Raw genomic sequence first — 625 nt, forward strand, 5'->3', positions numbered from 1 at the left:
GAACATAGGACATAAAAACAATAACTTGTGCCTGAATTTACCTTAGCAGAAAAGCAAAAGCTAACTTTTTCTGCAACAAGCACTGCAAGAAAGAGATAAAACAACGCACTGCTTCTTCTAGACATTGGTGCTAAAAATGTTGACTGAAAGTTACAAACTTTGGCCTTAAAAACAACAGAAAGTGTATTAACATGTAGTGGGGGCTAAGAACCAGAAGTATATGAATAATAAAGTGGATAAGAGTGATGAAGACAAAAATGTTGCAGAAACCAAATTCAGGATTTTGAGTGTGATGATGAGAAAGAAGAGAAAAACAACAAGAAAGTGGACAATGAGCAACAACCCAGATGGCAAAAGAGCAGAGAGAGAAACATGGTTAAGGTGCCTTATTAGTAGCTGTCATGTGTTCTTAACAAATAATAATAATAATCCAACAAAGTATTATTTAATTTTTCTTTTAACTACAAAAATGAGATGACAGTATGAGAGGAGAAAAAGAATAAAGAAGATGGAGGAGCAGAGCAGTGTAGTAGAAATAGTGTGGCGGCAAAAGGCCAAAATGAACTGTGCTCATGTAATGGGTAAACCTTAAAGCTGATTTACTGTTTATTTGGACTTGATTAAA

Source organism: Arachis ipaensis, chromosome B10, assembly GCF_000816755.2.
Source record: "Arachis ipaensis cultivar K30076 chromosome B10, Araip1.1, whole genome shotgun sequence".
In the NCBI taxonomy this organism is placed as follows: domain Eukaryota; kingdom Viridiplantae; phylum Streptophyta; class Magnoliopsida; order Fabales; family Fabaceae; genus Arachis; species Arachis ipaensis.